General features: G+C 39.8%; 21 non-coding genes and 12 pseudogenes across 21 annotated transcripts; all 33 read right to left on the bottom strand.

Annotated features, from left to right (window-relative positions):
* Positions 1-309: 309 nt before the first annotated feature.
* LOC146010948 (5S ribosomal RNA) lies at positions 310-428 on the bottom strand (annotated as a pseudogene).
* Positions 429-774: 346 nt separating this feature from the next.
* Positions 775-893, bottom strand: LOC146010329 (5S ribosomal RNA; annotated as a pseudogene).
* A 345-nt stretch (positions 894-1,238) lies between these two features.
* On the bottom strand, positions 1,239-1,357 carry LOC146017007 (5S ribosomal RNA). Its single transcript, XR_014449883.1, has one exon. It is a non-coding gene; the product is annotated as a 5S ribosomal RNA (ribosomal RNA).
* A 345-nt stretch (positions 1,358-1,702) lies between these two features.
* On the bottom strand, positions 1,703-1,821 carry LOC146014597 (5S ribosomal RNA). The gene has a single exon (XR_014447546.1). It is a non-coding gene; the product is annotated as a 5S ribosomal RNA (ribosomal RNA).
* A 345-nt stretch (positions 1,822-2,166) lies between these two features.
* LOC146010283 (5S ribosomal RNA) lies at positions 2,167-2,285 on the bottom strand. Its single transcript, XR_014444798.1, has one exon. It is a non-coding gene; the product is annotated as a 5S ribosomal RNA (ribosomal RNA).
* Positions 2,286-2,630: 345 nt separating this feature from the next.
* LOC146014596 (5S ribosomal RNA) lies at positions 2,631-2,749 on the bottom strand. The gene has a single exon (XR_014447545.1). It is a non-coding gene; the product is annotated as a 5S ribosomal RNA (ribosomal RNA).
* Positions 2,750-3,094: 345 nt separating this feature from the next.
* Positions 3,095-3,213, bottom strand: LOC146010282 (5S ribosomal RNA). Its single transcript, XR_014444797.1, has one exon. It is a non-coding gene; the product is annotated as a 5S ribosomal RNA (ribosomal RNA).
* A 345-nt stretch (positions 3,214-3,558) lies between these two features.
* Positions 3,559-3,677, bottom strand: LOC146011432 (5S ribosomal RNA; annotated as a pseudogene).
* A 345-nt stretch (positions 3,678-4,022) lies between these two features.
* Positions 4,023-4,141, bottom strand: LOC146017182 (5S ribosomal RNA). Its single transcript, XR_014450054.1, has one exon. It is a non-coding gene; the product is annotated as a 5S ribosomal RNA (ribosomal RNA).
* Positions 4,142-4,486: 345 nt separating this feature from the next.
* Positions 4,487-4,605, bottom strand: LOC146010973 (5S ribosomal RNA; annotated as a pseudogene).
* A 345-nt stretch (positions 4,606-4,950) lies between these two features.
* LOC146017214 (5S ribosomal RNA) lies at positions 4,951-5,069 on the bottom strand. Its single transcript, XR_014450085.1, has one exon. It is a non-coding gene; the product is annotated as a 5S ribosomal RNA (ribosomal RNA).
* A 345-nt stretch (positions 5,070-5,414) lies between these two features.
* On the bottom strand, positions 5,415-5,533 carry LOC146015952 (5S ribosomal RNA). The gene has a single exon (XR_014448858.1). It is a non-coding gene; the product is annotated as a 5S ribosomal RNA (ribosomal RNA).
* A 344-nt stretch (positions 5,534-5,877) lies between these two features.
* On the bottom strand, positions 5,878-5,996 carry LOC146010947 (5S ribosomal RNA; annotated as a pseudogene).
* Positions 5,997-6,342: 346 nt separating this feature from the next.
* On the bottom strand, positions 6,343-6,461 carry LOC146010328 (5S ribosomal RNA; annotated as a pseudogene).
* Positions 6,462-6,806: 345 nt separating this feature from the next.
* On the bottom strand, positions 6,807-6,925 carry LOC146017277 (5S ribosomal RNA). The gene has a single exon (XR_014450154.1). It is a non-coding gene; the product is annotated as a 5S ribosomal RNA (ribosomal RNA).
* A 345-nt stretch (positions 6,926-7,270) lies between these two features.
* On the bottom strand, positions 7,271-7,389 carry LOC146015083 (5S ribosomal RNA). Its single transcript, XR_014448014.1, has one exon. It is a non-coding gene; the product is annotated as a 5S ribosomal RNA (ribosomal RNA).
* A 345-nt stretch (positions 7,390-7,734) lies between these two features.
* Positions 7,735-7,853, bottom strand: LOC146014595 (5S ribosomal RNA). The gene has a single exon (XR_014447544.1). It is a non-coding gene; the product is annotated as a 5S ribosomal RNA (ribosomal RNA).
* Positions 7,854-8,198: 345 nt separating this feature from the next.
* Positions 8,199-8,317, bottom strand: LOC146017213 (5S ribosomal RNA). Its single transcript, XR_014450084.1, has one exon. It is a non-coding gene; the product is annotated as a 5S ribosomal RNA (ribosomal RNA).
* Positions 8,318-8,662: 345 nt separating this feature from the next.
* Positions 8,663-8,781, bottom strand: LOC146011043 (5S ribosomal RNA; annotated as a pseudogene).
* A 345-nt stretch (positions 8,782-9,126) lies between these two features.
* Positions 9,127-9,245, bottom strand: LOC146015162 (5S ribosomal RNA). The gene has a single exon (XR_014448091.1). It is a non-coding gene; the product is annotated as a 5S ribosomal RNA (ribosomal RNA).
* A 345-nt stretch (positions 9,246-9,590) lies between these two features.
* LOC146015082 (5S ribosomal RNA) lies at positions 9,591-9,709 on the bottom strand. Its single transcript, XR_014448013.1, has one exon. It is a non-coding gene; the product is annotated as a 5S ribosomal RNA (ribosomal RNA).
* A 345-nt stretch (positions 9,710-10,054) lies between these two features.
* Positions 10,055-10,173, bottom strand: LOC146017358 (5S ribosomal RNA). The gene has a single exon (XR_014450233.1). It is a non-coding gene; the product is annotated as a 5S ribosomal RNA (ribosomal RNA).
* Positions 10,174-10,519: 346 nt separating this feature from the next.
* LOC146011042 (5S ribosomal RNA) lies at positions 10,520-10,638 on the bottom strand (annotated as a pseudogene).
* A 345-nt stretch (positions 10,639-10,983) lies between these two features.
* LOC146015161 (5S ribosomal RNA) lies at positions 10,984-11,102 on the bottom strand. The gene has a single exon (XR_014448090.1). It is a non-coding gene; the product is annotated as a 5S ribosomal RNA (ribosomal RNA).
* Positions 11,103-11,447: 345 nt separating this feature from the next.
* On the bottom strand, positions 11,448-11,566 carry LOC146015080 (5S ribosomal RNA). Its single transcript, XR_014448011.1, has one exon. It is a non-coding gene; the product is annotated as a 5S ribosomal RNA (ribosomal RNA).
* A 345-nt stretch (positions 11,567-11,911) lies between these two features.
* LOC146017357 (5S ribosomal RNA) lies at positions 11,912-12,030 on the bottom strand. Its single transcript, XR_014450232.1, has one exon. It is a non-coding gene; the product is annotated as a 5S ribosomal RNA (ribosomal RNA).
* A 346-nt stretch (positions 12,031-12,376) lies between these two features.
* Positions 12,377-12,495, bottom strand: LOC146017212 (5S ribosomal RNA). Its single transcript, XR_014450083.1, has one exon. It is a non-coding gene; the product is annotated as a 5S ribosomal RNA (ribosomal RNA).
* A 345-nt stretch (positions 12,496-12,840) lies between these two features.
* On the bottom strand, positions 12,841-12,959 carry LOC146014903 (5S ribosomal RNA). The gene has a single exon (XR_014447843.1). It is a non-coding gene; the product is annotated as a 5S ribosomal RNA (ribosomal RNA).
* Positions 12,960-13,304: 345 nt separating this feature from the next.
* LOC146010946 (5S ribosomal RNA) lies at positions 13,305-13,423 on the bottom strand (annotated as a pseudogene).
* A 346-nt stretch (positions 13,424-13,769) lies between these two features.
* Positions 13,770-13,888, bottom strand: LOC146010327 (5S ribosomal RNA; annotated as a pseudogene).
* A 345-nt stretch (positions 13,889-14,233) lies between these two features.
* On the bottom strand, positions 14,234-14,352 carry LOC146010944 (5S ribosomal RNA; annotated as a pseudogene).
* A 346-nt stretch (positions 14,353-14,698) lies between these two features.
* On the bottom strand, positions 14,699-14,817 carry LOC146010325 (5S ribosomal RNA; annotated as a pseudogene).
* Positions 14,818-15,162: 345 nt separating this feature from the next.
* On the bottom strand, positions 15,163-15,281 carry LOC146010839 (5S ribosomal RNA). Its single transcript, XR_014444879.1, has one exon. It is a non-coding gene; the product is annotated as a 5S ribosomal RNA (ribosomal RNA).
* Positions 15,282-15,423: the final 142 nt, after the last annotated feature.

Here is a 15,423-nt window from a genome sequence, read left to right as displayed (position 1 = left end):
ATCACCAGGTAAGCTAATACAAAAGTTTCCTAACTGTATTGGCTTACTGAAAAAAATCATGTGTTGGTAATGTAAAAAGACCTACAGGACATGATATTAGCAGGGGTCTTAAATTAAACTATGAAAGAGGCTCAACACTGTTTAGCTGCAAAAAGCAGTTGGAATTGAGCCTAAACAGTGTGGTAAGTCTTTAGGTGATGGCTATTGTGTCTGTTTGACCTCTTCCAAATGTCTGTGCTGGCAATAAAAAGAAAAAGTTTCCAATTTAAATAGCTAGAGAATAAAAACAATTTGCCAGTAATGTGAAAAAACCGACAGCACCTGGTGTTCCCAGGTGGTCTCCCACCCAAGTACTAACCAGGCCCAACACTGCTTAGCTTCCAAGATCAGACAAGATTGGTCCTATCCAATGTGGTATGGCTGTAGGTGAGATACAGGCACTTTTTTGCCCTCTTCTACTTCTATCACCAGGTAAGCTAATAAAAAAGTTTCCTAACTGTATTGGCTTACTTAAAAAAAATCATGTGTTGGTAATGTAAAAAGACCTACAGGACATGATATTAGCAGGGGGTCTTAAATTAAACTACTAAACAGGCTCAACACTGTTTAGCTGCCAAAAGCAGTTGGAATTGGGCCTAAACAGTGTGGTAAGTCTTTAGGTGATGGCTATTGTGTCTGTTTGACCTCTTCCAAATGTCTGTACTGGCAATAAAAAGAAAAAGTTTCCAATTTAAATAGCTAGAGAATAAAAACAATTTGCCAGTAATGTGAAAAAACCTACAGCACCTGGTGTTCCCATGTGGTCTCCCACCCAAGTACTAACTAGGCCCAACACTGCTTAGCTTCCAAGATCAGACGAGATTGGGCCTATCCAATGTGGTATGTCTGTAGGTGAGATACAGGCACTTTTTTGCCCTCTTCTACTTCTATCACAAGGTAAGCTAATAAAAAAGTTTCCTAACTGTATTGGCTTACTGAAAAAAATCATGTGTTGGTAATGTAAAAAGACCTACAGGACATGATATTAGCAGGGGGTCTTAAATTAAACTACAAAAGAGGCTCAACACTGTTTAGCTGCCAAAAGCAGTTGGAATTGGGCCTAAACAGTGTGGTAAGTCTTTAGGTGATGGCTATTATGTCTGTTTGACCTCTTCCAAATGTCTGTACTGGCAATAAAAAGAAAAAGTTTCCAATTTAAATAGCTAGAGAATAAAAACAATTTGCCAGTAATGTGAAAAAACCTACAGCACCTGGTGTTCCAATGTGGTCTCCCACCCAAGTACTAACCAGGCCCAACACTGCTTAGCATCCAAGATCAGACGAGATTGGGCCTATCCAATGTGGTATGGCTGTAGGTGAGATACAGGCACTTTTTTGCCCTCTTCTACTTCTATCACCAGGTAAGCTAATACAAAAGTTTCCTAACTGTATTGGCTTACTGAAAAAAATCATGTGTTGGTAATGTAAAAAGACCTACAGGACATGATATTAGCAGGGGGTCTTAAATTAAACTACTAAAGAGGCTCAACACTGTTTAGCTGCCAAAAGCAGTTGGAATTGAGCCTAAACAGTGTGGTAAGTCTTTAGGTGATGGCTATTGTGTCTGTTTGACCTCTTCCAAATGTCTGTGCTGGCAATAAAAAGAAAAAGTTTCCAATTTAAATAGCTAGAGAATAAAAACAATTTGCCAGTAATGTGAAAAAACCTACAGCACCTGGTGTTCCCAGGTGGTCTCCCACACAAGTACTAACCAGGCCCAACACTGCTTAGCTTCCAAGATCAGACGAGATTGGGCCTATCCAATGTGGTATGGCTGTAGGTGAAATACAGGCACTTTTTTGCCCTCTTCTACTTCTATCACCAGGTAAGCTAATAAAAAAGTTTCCTAACTGTATTGGCTTACTGAAAAAAATCATGTGTTGGTAATGTAAAAAGACCTACAGGACATGATATTAGCAGGGGGTCTTAAATTAAACTACTAAAGAGGCTCAACACTGTTTAGCTGCCAAAAGCAGTTGGAATTGGGCCTAAACAGTGTGGTAAGTCTTTAGGTGATGGCTATTGTGTCTGTTTGACCTCTTCCAAATGTCTGTACTGGCAATAAAAAGAAAAAGTTTCCAATTTAAATAGCTAGAGAATAAAAACAATTTGCCTGTAATGTGAAAAAACCTACAGCACCTGGTGTTCTCACGTGGTCTGCCACCCAAGTACTAACCAGGCCCAACACTGCTTAGCTTCCAAGATCAGACGAGATTGGGCCTATCCAATGTGGTATGGCTCTAGGTGAGATACAGGCACTTTTTTGCCCTCTTCTTCTTCTATCACCTGGTAAGCTAATAAAAAAGTTTCCTAACTGTATTGGCTTACTGAAAAAAATCATGTGTTGGTAATGTAAAACGACCTACAGGACATGATATTAGCAGGGGGTCTTAAATTAAACTACTAAAGAGGATCAACACTGTTTAGCTGCCAAAAGCAGTTGGAATTGAGCCTAAACAGTGTGGTAAGTCTTTAGGTGATGGCTATTGTGTCTGTTTGACCTCTTCCAAATGTCTGTGCTGGCAATAAAAAGAAAAAGTTTCCAATTTAAATAGCTAGAGAATAAAAACAATTTGCCAGTAATGTGAAAAAACCTACAGCACCTGGTGTTCCCAGGTGGTCTCCCACACAAGTACTAACCAGGCCCAACACTGCTTAGCTTCCAAGATCAGACGAGATTGGGCCTATCCAATGTGGTATGGCTGTAGGTGAAATACAGGCACTTTTTTGCCCTCTTCTACTTCTATCACCAGGTAAGCTAATAAAAAAGTTTCCTAACTGTATTGGCTTACTGAAAAAAATCATGTGTTGGTAATGTAAAAAGACCTACAGGACATGATATTAGCAGGGGGTCTTAAATTAAACTACTAAAGAGGCTCAACACTGTTTAGCTGCCAAAAGCAGTTGGAATTGGGCCTAAACAGTGTGGTAAGTCTTTAGGTGATGGCTATTGTGTCTGTTTGACCTCTTCCAAATGTCTGTACTGGCAATAAAAAGAAAAAGTTTCCAATTTAAATAGCTAGAGAATAAAAACAATTTGCCTGTAATGTGAAAAAACCTACAGCACCTGGTGTTCTCACGTGGTCTGCCACCCAAGTACTAACCAGGCCCAACACTGCTTAGCTTCCAAGATCAGACGAGATTGGGCCTATCCAATGTGGTATGGCTCTAGGTGAGATACAGGCACTTTTTTGCCCTCTTCTTCTTCTATCACCTGGTAAGCTAATAAAAAAGTTTCCTAACTGTATTGGCTTACTGAAAAAAATCATGTGTTGGTAATGTAAAACGACCTACAGGACATGATATTAGCAGGGGGTCTTAAATTAAACTACTAAAGAGGATCAACACTGTTTAGCTGCCAAAAGCAGTTGGAATTGAGCCTAAACAGTGTGGTAAGTCTTTAGGTGATGGCTATTGTGTCTGTTTGACCTCTTCCAAATGTCTGTACTGGCAATTAAAAGAAAAAGTTTCCAATTTAAATAGCTAGAGAATAAAAACAATTTGCCTGTAATGTGAAAAAACCTACAGCACCTGGTGTTCCCATGTGGTCTCCCACCCAATTACTAACAAGGCCCAACACTGCTTAGCTTCCAAGATCAGACGAGATTGGGCCTAACCAATGTTGTATGGCTGTAGGTGAAATACAGGCACTTTTTTGCCCTCTTCTACTTCTATCACCAGGTAAGCTAATAAAAAAGTTTCCTAACTGTATTGGCTTACTGAAAAAAATCATGTGTTGGTAATGTAAAAAGACCTACAGTACATGATATTAGCAGGGGGTCTTAAATTAAACTACTAAAGAGGATCAACACTGTTTAGCTGCCAAAAGCAGTTGGAATTGGGCCTAAACAGTGTGGTAAGTCTTTAGGTGATGGCTATTGTGTCTGTTTGACCTCTTCCAAATGTCTGTACTGGCAATAAAAAGAAAAAGTTTCCAATTTAAATAGCTAGAGAATAAAAACAATTTGCCAGTAATGTGAAAAAACCTACAGCACCTGGTGTTCCCATGTGGTCTCCCACCCAAGTACTAACCAGGCCCAACACTGCTTAGTTTCCAAGATCAGACGAGATTGGGCCTATCCAATGTGGTATGGCTGTAGGTGAAATACAGGCACTTTTTTGCCCTCTTCTACTTCTATCACCAGGTAAGCTAATAAAAAAGTTTCCTAACTGTATTGGCTTACTGAAAAAAATCATGTGTTGGTAATGTAAAAAGACCTACAGGACATGATATTAGCAGGGGGTCTTAAATTAAACTACTAAAGAGGCTCAACACTGTTTAGCTGCCAAAAGCAGTTGGAATTGGGCCTAAACAGTGTGGTAAGTCTTTAGGTGATGGCTATTGTGTATGTTTGACCTCTTCCAAATGTCTGTACTGGCAATAAAAAGAAAAAGTTTCCAATTTAAATAGCTAGAGAATAAAAACAATTTGCCTGTAATGTGAAAAAACCTACAGCACCTGGTGTTCCCATGTGGTCTGCCACCCAAGTACTAACCAGGCCCAACACTACTTAGCTTCTAAGATCAGACGAGATTGGGCCTATCCAATGTGGTATGGCTGTAGGTGAGATACAGGCACTTTTTTGCCCTCTTCTGCTTCTATCACCAGGTAAGCTAATAAAAAAGTTTCCTAACTGTATTGGCTTACTGAAAAAAATCATGTGTTGGTAATGTAAAAAGATCTACAGGACATGATATTAGCAGGGGGTCTTAAATTAAACTACTAAAGAGGCTCAACACTGTTTAGCTGCCAAAAGCAGTTGGAATTGAGCCTAAACAGTGTGGTAAGTCTTTAGGTGATGGCTATTGTGTCTGTTTGACCTCTTCCAAATGTCTGTACTGGCAATAAAAAGAAAAAGTTTCCAATTTAAATAGCTAGAGAATAAAAACAATTTGCCTGTAATGTGAAAAAACCTACAGCACCTGGTGTTCCCATGTGGTCTCCCACCCAAGTACTTACCAGGCCCAACACTGCTTAGCTTCCAAGATCAGACGAGATTGGGCCTATCCAATGTGGTATGGCTTTAGGTGAGATACAGGCACTTTTTTGCCCTCTTCTACTTCTATCACCAGGTAAGCTAATAAAAAAGTTTCCTAACTGTATTGGCTTACTGAAAAAAATCATGTGTTGGTAATGTAAAAAGACCTACAGGACATGATATTAGCAGGGGGTCTTAAATTAAACTACTAAAGAGGCTCAACACTGTTTAGCTGCCAAAAGCAGTTGGAATTGGGCCTAAACAGTGTGGTAAGTCTTTAGGTGATGGCTATTGTGTCTGTTTGACCTCTTCCAAATGTCTGTACTGGCAATAAAAAGAAAAAGTTTCCAATTTAAATAGCTAGAGAATAAAAACAATTTGCCAGTAATGTGAAAAAACCTACAGCACCTGGTGTTCCCATGTGGTCTCCCACCCAAGTACTAACCAGGCCCAACACTGCTTTGCTTCCAAGATCAGACGAGATTGGGCCTATCCAATGTGGTATGGCTGTAGGCTAGTTAAAAGCACTTTTTTGCCCTCTTCTACTTCTATCACCAGGTAAGCTAATACAAAAGTTTCCTAACTGTATTGGCTTACTGAAAAAAATCATGTGTTGGTAATGTAAAAAGACCTACAGGACATGATATTAGCAGGGGTCTTAAATTAAACTATGAAAGAGGCTCAACACTGTTTAGCTGCAAAAAGCAGTTGGAATTGAGCCTAAACAGTGTGGTAAGTCTTTAGGTGATGGCTATTGTGTCTGTTTGACCTCTTCCAAATGTCTGTGCTGGCAATAAAAAGAAAAAGTTTCCAATTTAAATAGCTAGAGAATAAAAACAATTTGCCAGTAATGTGAAAAAACCGACAGCACCTGGTGTTCCCAGGTGGTCTCCCACCCAAGTACTAACCAGGCCCAACACTGCTTAGCTTCCAAGATCAGACAAGATTGGTCCTATCCAATGTGGTATGGCTGTAGGTGAGATACAGGCACTTTTTTGCCCTCTTCTACTTCTATCACCAGGTAAGCTAATAAAAAAGTTTCCTAACTGTATTGGCTTACTTAAAAAAAATCATGTGTTGGTAATGTAAAAAGACCTACAGGACATGATATTAGCAGGGGGTCTTAAATTAAACTACTAAACAGGCTCAACACTGTTTAGCTGCCAAAAGCAGTTGGAATTGGGCCTAAACAGTGTGGTAAGTCTTTAGGTGATGGCTATTGTGTCTGTTTGACCTCTTCCAAATGTCTGTACTGGCAATAAAAAGAAAAAGTTTCCAATTTAAATAGCTAGAGAATAAAAACAATTTGCCAGTAATGTGAAAAAACCTACAGCACCTGGTGTTCCCATGTGGTCTCCCACCCAAGTACTAACTAGGCCCAACACTGCTTAGCTTCCAAGATCAGACGAGATTGGGCCTATCCAATGTGGTATGTCTGTAGGTGAGATACAGGCACTTTTTTGCCCTCTTCTACTTCTATCACAAGGTAAGCTAATAAAAAAGTTTCCTAACTGTATTGGCTTACTGAAAAAAATCATGTGTTGGTAATGTAAAAAGACCTACAGGACATGATATTAGCAGGGGGTCTTAAATTAAACTACAAAAGAGGCTCAACACTGTTTAGCTGCCAAAAGCAGTTGGAATTGGGCCTAAACAGTGTGGTAAGTCTTTAGGTGATGGCTATTATGTCTGTTTGACCTCTTCCAAATGTCTGTACTGGCAATAAAAAGAAAAAGTTTCCAATTTAAATAGCTAGAGAATAAAAACAATTTGCCAGTAATGTGAAAAAACCTACAGCACCTGGTGTTCCAATGTGGTCTCCCACCCAAGTACTAACCAGGCCCAACACTGCTTAGCTTCCAAGATCAGACAAGATTGGGCCTATCCAATGTGGTATGGCTGTAGGTGAGATACAGGCACTTTTTTGCCCTCTTCTACTTCTATCACCAGGTAAGCTAATACAAAAGTTTCCTAACTGTATTGGCTTACTGAAAAAAATCATGTGTTGGTAATGCAAAAAGACCTACAGGACATGATATTAGCAGGGGGTCTTAAATTAAACTACAAAAGAGGCTCAACACTGTTTAGCTGCCCAAAGCAGTTGGAATTGAGCCTAAACAGTGTGGTAAGTCTTTAGGTGATGGCTAGTGTGTCTGTTTGACCTCTTCCAAATGTCTGTGCTGGCAATAAAAAGAACAAGTTTCCAATATAAATAGCTAGAGAATAAAAACAATTTGCCAGTAATGTGAAAAAACCTACAGCACCTGGTGTTCCCAGGTGGTCTCCCACCCAAGTACTAACCAGGCCCAACACTGCTTAGCATCCAAGATCAGACGAGATTGGGCCTATCCAATGTGGTATGGCTGTAGGTGAGATACAGGCACTTTTTTGCCCTCTTCTACTTCTATCACCAGGTAAGCTAATACAAAAGTTTCCTAACTGTATTGGCTTACTGAAAAAAATCATGTGTTGGTAATGTAAAAAGACCTACAGGACATGATATTAGCAGGGGGTCTTAAATTAAACTACTAAAGAGGCTCAACACTGTTTAGCTGCCAAAAGCAGTTGGAATTGAGCCTAAACAGTGTGGTAAGTCTTTAGGTGATGGCTATTGTGTCTGTTTGACCTCTTCCAAATGTCTGTGCTGGCAATAAAAAGAAAAAGTTTCCAATTTAAATAGCTAGAGAATAAAAACAATTTGCCAGTAATGTGAAAAAACCTACAGCACCTGGTGTTCCCAGGTGGTCTCCCACACAAGTACTAACCAGGCCCAACACTGCTTAGCTTCCAAGATCAGACGAGATTGGGCCTATCCAATGTGGTATGGCTGTAGGTGAGATACAGGCACTTTTTTGCCCTCTTCTACTTCTATCACCAGGTAAGCTAATAAAAAAGTTTCCTAACTGTATTGGCTTACTGAAAAAAATCATGTGTTGGTAATGTAAAAAGACCTACAGGACATGATATTAGCAGGGGGTCTTAAATTAAACTACTAAAGAGGCTCAACACTGTTTAGCTGCCAAAAGCAGTTGGAATTGGGCCTAAACAGTGTGGTAAGTCTTTAGGTGATGGCTATTGTGTCTGTTTGACCTCTTCCAAAAGTCTGTACTGGCAATAAAAAGAAAAAGTTTCCAATTTAAATAGCTAGAGAATAAAAACAATTTGCCTGTAATGTGAAAAAACCTACAGCACCTGGTGTTCCCATGTGGTCTCCCACCCAAGTACTTACCAGGCCCAACACTGCTTAGCTTCCAAGATCAGACGAGATTGGGCCTATCCAATGTGGTATGGCTTTAGGTGAGATACAGGCACTTTTTTGCCCTCTTCTACTTCTATCACCAGGTAAGCTAATAAAAAAGTTTCCTAACTGTATTGGCTTACTGAAAAAAATCATGTGTTGGTAATGTAAAAAGACCTACAGGACATGATATTAGCAGGGGGTCTTAAATTAAACTACTAAACAGGCTCAACACTGTTTAGCTGCCAAAAGCAGTTGGAATTGGGCCTAAACAGTGTGGTAAGTCTTTAGGTGATGGCTATTGTGTCTGTTTGACCTCTTCCAAATGTCTGTACTGGCAATAAAAAGAAAAAGTTTCCAATTTAAATAGCTAGAGAATAAAAACAATTTGCCAGTAATGTGAAAAAACCTACAGCACCTGGTGTTCCCATGTGATCTCCCACCCAAGTACTAACTAGGCCCAACACTGCTTAGCTTCCAAGATCAGACGAGATTGGGCCTATCCAATGTGGTATGTCTGTAGGTGAGATACAGGCACTTTTTTGCCCTCTTCTACTTCTATCACAAGGTAAGCTAATAAAAAAGTTTCCTAACTGTATTGGCTTACTGAAAAAAATCATGTGTTGGTAATGTAAAAAGACCTACAGGACATGATATTAGCAGGGGGTCTTAAATTAAACTACAAAAGAGGCTCAACACTGTTTAGCTGCCAAAAGCAGTTGGAATTGGGCCTAAACAGTGTGGTAAGTCTTTAGGTGATGGCTATTATGTCTGTTTGACCTCTTCCAAATGTCTGTACTGGCAATAAAAAGAAAAAGTTTCCAATTTAAATAGCTAGAGAATAAAAACAATTTGCCAGTAATGTGAAAAAACCTACAGCACCTGGTGTTCCAATGTGGTCTCCCACCCAAGTACTAACCAGGCCCAACACTGCTTAGCTTCCAAGATCAGACGAGATTGGGCCTATCCAATGTGGTATGGCTGTAGGTGAGATACAGGCACTTTTTTGCCCTCTTCTACTTCTATCACCAGGTAAGCTAATACAAAAGTTTCCTAACTGTATTGGCTTACTGAAAAAAATCATGTGTTGGTAATGCAAAAAGACCTACAGGACATGATATTAGCAGGGGGTCTTAAATTAAACTACAAAAGAGGCTCAACACTGTTTAGCTGCCCAAAGCAGTTGGAATTGAGCCTAAACAGTGTGGTAAGTCTTTAGGTGATGGCTAGTGTGTCTGTTTGACCTCTTCCAAATGTCTGTGCTGGCAATAAAAAGAACAAGTTTCCAATATAAATAGCTAGAGAATAAAAACAATTTGCCAGTAATGTGAAAAAACCTACAGCACCTGGTGTTCCCAGGTGGTCTCCCACCCAAGTACTAACCAGGCCCAACACTGCTTAGCATCCAAGATCAGACGAGATTGGGCCTATCCAATGTGGTATGGCTGTAGGTGAGATACAGGCACTTTTTTGCCCTCTTCTACTTCTATCACCAGGTAAGCTAATACAAAAGTTTCCTAACTGTATTGGCTTACTGAAAAAAATCATGTGTTGGTAATGTAAAAAGACCTACAGGACATGATATTAGCAGGGGGTCTTAAATTAAACTACTAAAGAGGCTCAACACTGTTTAGCTGCCAAAAGCAGTTGGAATTGAGCCTAAACAGTGTGGTAAGTCTTTAGGTGAATGCTATTGTGTCTGTTTGACCTCTTCCAAATGTCTGTGCTGGCAATAAAAAGAAAAAGTTTCCAATTTAAATAGCTAGAGAATAAAAACAATTTGCCAGTAATGTGAAAAAACCTACAGCACCTGGTGTTCCCAGGTGGTCTCCCACACAAGTACTAACCAGGCCCAACACTGCTTAGCTTCCAAGATCAGACGAGATTGGGCCTATCCAATGTCGTATGGCTGTAGGTGAAATACAGGCACTTTTTTGCCCTCTTCTACTTCTATCACCAGGTAAGCTAATAAAAAAGTTTCCTAACTGTATTGGCTTACTGAAAAAAAATCATGTGTTGGTAATGTAAAAAGACCTACAGGACATGATATTAGCAGGGGGTCTTAAATTATACTACTAAAGAGGCTCAACACTGTTTAGCTGCCAAAAGCAGTTGGAATTGGGCCTAAACAGTGTGGTAAGTCTTTAGGTGATGGCTATTGTGTCTGTTTGACCTCTTCCAAATGTCTGTACTGGCAATAAAAAGAAAAAGTTTCCAATTTAAATAGCTAGAGAATAAAAACAATTTGCCAGTAATGTGAAAAAACCTACAGCACCTGGTGTTCCCATGTGATCTCCCACCCAAGTACTAACTAGGCCCAACACTGCTTAGCTTCCAAGATCAGACGAGATTGGGCCTATCCAATGTGGTATGTCTGTAGGTGAGATACAGGCACTTTTTTGCCCTCTTCTACTTCTATCACAAGGTAAGCTAATAAAAAAGTTTCCTAACTGTATTGGCTTACTGAAAAAAATCATGTGTTGGTAATGTAAAAAGACCTACAGGACATGATATTAGCAGGGGGTCTTAAATTAAACTACAAAAGAGGCTCAACACTGTTTAGCTGCCAAAAGCAGTTGGAATTGGGCCTAAACAGTGTGGTAAGTCTTTAGGTGATGGCTATTATGTCTGTTTGACCTCTTCCAAATGTCTGTACTGGCAATAAAAAGAAAAAGTTTCCAATTTAAATAGCTAGAGAATAAAAACAATTTGCCAGTAATGTGAAAAAACCTACAGCACCTGGTGTTCCAATGTGGTCTCCCACCCAAGTACTAACCAGGCCCAACACTGCTTAGCTTCCAAGATCAGACGAGATTGGGCCTATCCAATGTGGTATGGCTGTAGGTGAGATACAGGCACTTTTTTGCCCTCTTCTACTTCTATCACCAGGTAAGCTAATACAAAAGTTTCCTAACTGTATTGGCTTACTGAAAAAAATCATGTGTTGGTAATGCAAAAAGACCTACAGGACATGATATTAGCAGGGGGTCTTAAATTAAACTACAAAAGAGGCTCAACACTGTTTAGCTGCCCAAAGCAGTTGGAATTGAGCCTAAACAGTGTGGTAAGTCTTTAGGTGATGGCTAGTGTGTCTGTTTGACCTCTTCCAAATGTCTGTGCTGGCAATAAAAAGAACAAGTTTCCAATATAAATAGCTAGAGAATAAAAACAATTTGCCAGTAATGTGAAAAAACCTACAGCACCTGGTGTTCCCAGGTGGTCTCCCACCCAAGTACTAACCAGGCCCAACACTGCTTAGCATCCAAGATCAGACGAGATTGGGCCTATCCAATGTGGTATGGCTGTAGGTGAGATACAGGCACTTTTTTGCCCTCTTCTACTTCTATCACCAGGTAAGCTAATACAAAAGTTTCCTAACTGTATTGGCTTACTGAAAAAAATCATGTGTTGGTAATGTAAAAAGACCTACAGGACATGATATTAGCAGGGGGTCTTAAATTAAACTACTAAAGAGGCTCAACACTGTTTAGCTGCCAAAAGCAGTTGGAATTGAGCCTAAACAGTGTGGTAAGTCTTTAGGTGAATGCTATTGTGTCTGTTTGACCTCTTCCAAATGTCTGTGCTGGCAATAAAAAGAAAAAGTTTCCAATTTAAATAGCTAGAGAATAAAAACAATTTGCCAGTAATGTGAAAAAACCTACAGCACCTGGTGTTCCCAGGTGGTCTCCCACACAAGTACTAACCAGGCCCAACACTGCTTAGCTTCCAAGATCAGACGAGATTGGGCCTATCCAATGTCGTATGGCTGTAGGTGAAATACAGGCACTTTTTTGCCCTCTTCTACTTCTATCACCAGGTAAGCTAATAAAAAAGTTTCCTAACTGTATTGGCTTACTGAAAAAAAATCATGTGTTGGTAATGTAAAAAGACCTACAGGACATGATATTAGCAGGGGGTCTTAAATTAAACTACTAAAGAGGCTCAACACTGTTTAGCTGCCAAAAGCAGTTGGAATTGGGCCTAAACAGTGTGGTAAGTCTTTAGGTGATGGCTATTGTGTCTGTTTGACCTCTTCCAAAAGTCTGTACTGGCAATAAAAAGAAAAAGTTTCCAATTTAAATAGCTAGAGAATAAAAACAATTTGCCTGTAATGTGAAAAAACCTACAGCACCTGGTGTTCCCATGTGGTCTCCCACCCAAGTACTTACCAGGCCCAACACTGCTTAGCTTCCAAGATCAGACGAGATTGGGCCTATCCAATGTGGTATGGCTTTAGGTGAGATACAGGCACTTTTTTGCCCTCTTCTACTTCTATCACCAGGTAAGCTAATAAAAAAGTTTCCTAACTGTATTGGCTTACTGAAAAAAATCATGTGTTGGTAATGTAAAAAGACCTACAGGACATGATATTAGCAGGGGGTCTTAAATTAAACTACTAAAGAGGCTCAACACTGTTTAGCTGCCAAAAGCAGTTGGAATTGGGCCTAAACAGTGTGGTAAGTCTTTAGGTGATGGCTATTGTGTCTGTTTGACCTCTTCCAAATGTCTGTACTGGCAATAAAAAGAAAAAGTTTCCAATTTAAATAGCTAGAGAATAAAAACAATTTGCCAGTAATGTGAAAAAACCTACAGCACCTGGTGTTCCCATGTGGTCTCCCACCCAAGTACTAACCAGGCCCAACACTGCTTTGCTTCCAAGATCAGACGAGATTGGGCCTATCCAATGTGGTATGGCTGTAGGTGAGTTAAAAGCACTTTTTTGCCCTCTTCTACTTCTATCACCAGGTAAGCTAATACAAAAGTTTCCTAACTGTATTGGCTTACTGAAAAAAATCATGTGTTGGTAATGTAAAAAGACCTACAGGACATGATATTAGCAGGGGGTCTTAAATTAAACTATAAAAGAGGCTCAACACTGTTTAGCTGCAAAAAGCAGTTGGAATTGAGCCTAAACAGTGTGGTAAGTCTTTAGGTGATGGCTATTGTGTCTGTTTGACCTCTTCCAAATGTCTGTGCTGGCAATAAAAAGAAAAAGTTTCCAATTTAAATAGCTAGAGAATAAAAACAATTTGCCAGTAATGTGAAAAAACCGACAGCACCTGGTGTTCCCAGGTGGTCTCCCACCCAAGTACTAACCAGGCCCAACACTGCTTAGCTTCCAAGATCAGACAAGATTGGTCCTATCCAATGTGGTATGGCTGTAGGTGAGATACAGGCACTTTTTTGCCCTCTTCTACTTCTATCACCAGGTAAGCTAATAAAAAAGTTTCCTAACTGTATTGGCTTACTTAAAAAAAATCATGTGTTGGTAATGTAAAAAGACCTACAGGACATGATATTAGCAGGGGGTCTTAAATTAAACTACTAAACAGGCTCAACACTGTTTAGCTGCCAAAAGCAGTTGGAATTGGGCCTAAACAGTGTGGTAAGTCTTTAGGTGATGGCTATTGTGTCTGTTTGACCTCTTCCAAATGTCTGTACTGGCAATAAAAAGAAAAAGTTTCCAATTTAAATAGCTAGAGAATAAAAACAATTTGCCTGTAATGTGAAAAAACCTACAGCACCTGGTGTTCCCATGTGGTCTCCCACCCAAGTACTAACTAGGCCCAACACTGCTTAGCTTCCAAGATCAGACGAGATTGGGCCTATCCAATGTGGTATGTCTGTAGGTGAGATACAGGCACTTTTTTGCCCTCTTCTACTTCTATCACAAGGTAAGCTAATAAAAAAGTTTCCTAACTGTATTGGCTTACTGAAAAAAATCATGTGTTGGTAATGTAAAAAGACCTACAGGACATGATATTAGCAGGGGGTCTTAAATTAAACTATAAAAGAGGCTCAACACTGTTTAGCTGCAAAAAGCAGTTGGAATTGAGCCTAAACAGTGTGGTAAGTCTTTAGGTGATGGCTATTGTGTCTGTTTGACCTCTTCCAAATGTCTGTGCTGGCAATAAAAAGAAAAAGTTTCCAATTTAAATAGCTAGAGAATAAAAACAATTTGCCAGTAATGTGAAAAAACCGACAGCACCTGGTGTTCCCAGGTGGTCTCCCACCCAAGTACTAACCAGGCCCAACACTGCTTAGCTTCCAAGATCAGACAAGATTGGTCCTATCCAATGTGGTATGGCTGTAGGTGAGATACAGGCACTTTTTTGCCCTCTTCTACTTCTATCACCAGGTAAGCTAATAAAAAAGTTTCCTAACTGTATTGGCTTACTTAAAAAAAATAATGTGTTGGTAATGTAAAAAGACCTACAGGACATGATATTAGCAGGGGGTCTTAAATTAAACTACTAAACAGGCTCAACACTGTTTAGCTGCCAAAAGCAGTTGGAATTGGGCCTAAACAGTGTGGTAAGTCTTTAGGTGATGGCTATTGTGTCTGTTTGACCTCTTCCAAATGTCTGTACTGGCAATAAAAAGAAAAAGTTTCCAATTTAAATAGCTAGAGAATAAAAACAATTTGCCTGTAATGTGAAAAAACCTACAGCACCTGGTGTTCCCATGTGGTCTCCCACCCAAGTACTAACTAGGCCCAACACTGCTTAGCTTCCAAGATCAGACGAGATTGGGCCTATCCAATGTGGTATGTCTGTAGGTGAGATACAGGCACTTTTTTGCCCTCTTCTACTTCTATCACAAGGTAAGCTAATAAAAAAGTTTCCTAACTGTATTGGCTTACTGAAAAAAATCATGTGTTGGTAATGTAAAAAGACCTACAGGACATGATATTAGCAGGGGGTCTTAAATTAAACTGCAAAAGAGGCTCAACACTGTTTAGCTGCCAAAAGCAGTTGGAATTGGGCCTAAACAGTGTGGTAAGTCTTTAGGTGATGGCTATTATGTCTGTTTGACCTCTTCCAAATGTCTGTACTGGCAATAAAAAGAAAAAGTTTCCAATTTAAATAGCTAGAGAATAAAAACAATTTGCCAGTAATGTGAAAAAACCTACAGCACCTGGTGTTCCCATGTGGTCTCCCACCCAAGTACTAACCAGGCCCAACACTGCTTAGCTTCCAAGATCAGACGAGATTGGGCCTATCCAATGTGGTATGGCTGTAGGTGAGATACAGGCACTTTTTTGCCCTCTTCTACTTCTATCACCAGGTAAGCTAATACAAAAGTTTCCTAACTGTATTGGCTTACTGAAAAAAATCATGTGTTGGTAATGTAAAAAGACCTACAGGACATGATATTAGCAGGGGG

Source organism: Crinia signifera, chromosome 6 (genome assembly GCF_055691185.1).
Source record: "Crinia signifera chromosome 6, ASM5569118v1, whole genome shotgun sequence".
Taxonomy (NCBI): Eukaryota; Metazoa; Chordata; class Amphibia; order Anura; family Myobatrachidae; genus Crinia; species Crinia signifera.
This window is presented reverse-complemented; position numbering and strand designations above follow the sequence as displayed.